The 2,263-nt window shown below is 49.0% G+C and overlaps 1 protein-coding gene across 1 annotated transcript in view; it reads left to right on the top strand.

Moving 5' to 3' along the window:
* Positions 1-2,263, top strand: part of SPAG1 (sperm associated antigen 1) — an 88,490-nt gene that overhangs the window by 54,461 nt on the left and 31,766 nt on the right. The window lies entirely within an intron of this gene.

Raw genomic sequence — 2,263 nt, 5'->3', positions numbered from 1 at the left:
ATTCGTCTTCAGCGTTTATGTGGGGAAGGTGATCACACAATGATGGTTTTTGTTCTTTGGTGTCTACCTGATTCCTTCAACACTTCGTGTTCACACAGGCTTGTGTGCGTCTTCTCTGTGGGCTTTGTTGCTTCCAAGCTAGATGGCCGCGTGTTTGCCTTCAAGCCTTTAAGACCCCAGACACTATATCTTTTGATAGCAGGGCACCATCAGCTTTCTTCACCACCTTTGCTTATGCACACGTTTGTCTTCAGTGATCATGTCGGGAAGGTGGGTATCATGAAAAAATGACCATTTAACTGAGCAAGGTGCTCTTGTATGAAGGGAATGCGCATGAGGAGGCCCAATGTCCACCGGCCACCCTACTACTAAACCTATATATGCACCTAGGTCCATTTCCTCCATAATCTTAAATATATTTACATATGTACTTGTCTGTATTTAGGCTTCTATGTATGCCCTTTGCCTCCTACTCCTTTCCTGTATTTCCTTACGCTTTCCTCCTGTCCCACTACCATGTTCAGCCTTCATTCTGGTTTCAGTAATTCCTCTCAGTTACATTGCCCTTGGTCAGTCTCTACCAGTCCTCCCATCCCCTCCCCGCCATTGGTTTTGAACCATTCGTTGTTCCCTTGTCCCTGGGTTGGCCAACACCTCCTCCCTTCCCCTACCTCCCATACTCTCATGTCTATTTGTTGACCTTTAGGAGTGTTTTCCAGACGAGTCTAACGGGGTGCCACATCCTGGCCCCAAAGTCCATCGTTTGTACTCCCTGGGGACCTCCTTGCTCTGCTTCCCTGCCGCTCCATTGCTCACCCCCAGTGTTTTGCCTCAGTGTGGTGGGGTCAGCTCAGTAGCACATTCCATTCTTTGTGCTTCAAATTCTGGCTTTCTCATTCATGAAACACAATGGGAAAACATATCCATTAGAAATGAGATGAGAATTTGTTCAAACAAAGTTTGATGGTTCTGAATTTAAATGCCTTTTAATTGTGCACTGATAATTGCTTCTGTTAAAATAATGAGATAATCAACAAACTATTCAGACATCATTTTCATATAAATCTTTCAATAACTAAGGCATCAAAATGGAAAATTTACTGGGTGTTTAAGGTTCACTTTACGCTTATAAGTACCTATTTTATGTGGACTTCTTTGCTACAATATTTATTCACCTATTTGGCTTTTAAAAGTGGACATTCATCCTCTCACTAGGAGTCTAGCTGGAGGCAGAGGAGGCTTTCACTGCCATAAGGCGTCTGTCTCAGGAACCCTGATGGGGGGGGGGCGGCGGTTCTGCGCTGTCCTCTAGGATCGCTGTGCGTTGCAATGCACTCCATGGCAGGGACTTTGAGTTAGTTGGGAGGCCTCAAGCGCCAATTCGGAGTGTCAGTTCTAGGGGACAGGTTTCTCTATTGGCTCGAGGTTTAGGAGGAAGGTCCTTGTGTCCTTTCAACATCCGCAGGCAGGTATTCCTGGGACATCTCCTTGTGTCTTGGCATCAACCTTCCCCTGGGTCTAGGAGTTTCTCGATGCAGGGACGCCAGACCCAAAGGGCCCACCCCACTCTTGCGCCTTCCTTCTTGGTGGTCATTGCTCTCACTCCCTGAATCCATCTTTCAATGACTTACAAATCACTTCGACTCCTTTTATTTCAAAGCTCCCCTCTGCCCTACACCCTTGTTCTTCACAATAAGGAAATGCTTCCCTAATCTTGGGTACAATTTTTGTGCTCACCAAATTCTAGTAACTTTCTTGTCTTTTTCATTTCATTTGTTCATTACATTCTAAGGGTGAGGAAAGAAAAGCATGTGTTAGATTTTAAGTCGAAAGGTTGTGTTAGGTCCACCTCCGTTGGAAGGATTTGATGGGGGGGGCGTGGGGAGAGAGGGGGGGAGACAGAAAGGGGGAGGAGAGTGGGGGAAAGAGAGAGAGAGGAAGAGAGGAGGAGAGAGAGGGAGGGAGGGAGAGAGAGGAGGAGGAGGAGAGGAGAGAGGAAAGGAGAGGAGAGAGCGAGAGAGAAAACCCACCCCAGGGGGTGGTTTCGAAATTTTAGTTTTCAGGTCAAAAGCTCAGCAGCGTTTAGAGAATCCCCTTCCAGGCTGGCTTCAGTCCGCAGCCCAAGAATGCCCCCGGGAGGCGTCGGGGGCGTCGGGGGAGGGGGAACCCGCGTCTGGGGACACCCCGCCGCGGCAGCCGTCTCCAGAGACCCGGGAAACCGTGGGGCCCCGCCCCCCACCCGAGGGGGCGTGCCCGCGCGGCT

The sequence above is a fragment of the Echinops telfairi genome, unplaced genomic scaffold (assembly GCF_000313985.2).
Source record: "Echinops telfairi isolate 266 unplaced genomic scaffold, ASM31398v2 ScPeMD7_1;HRSCAF=3_0, whole genome shotgun sequence".
Classification (NCBI taxonomy): domain Eukaryota; kingdom Metazoa; phylum Chordata; class Mammalia; order Afrosoricida; family Tenrecidae; genus Echinops; species Echinops telfairi.
This window is presented reverse-complemented; position numbering and strand designations above follow the sequence as displayed.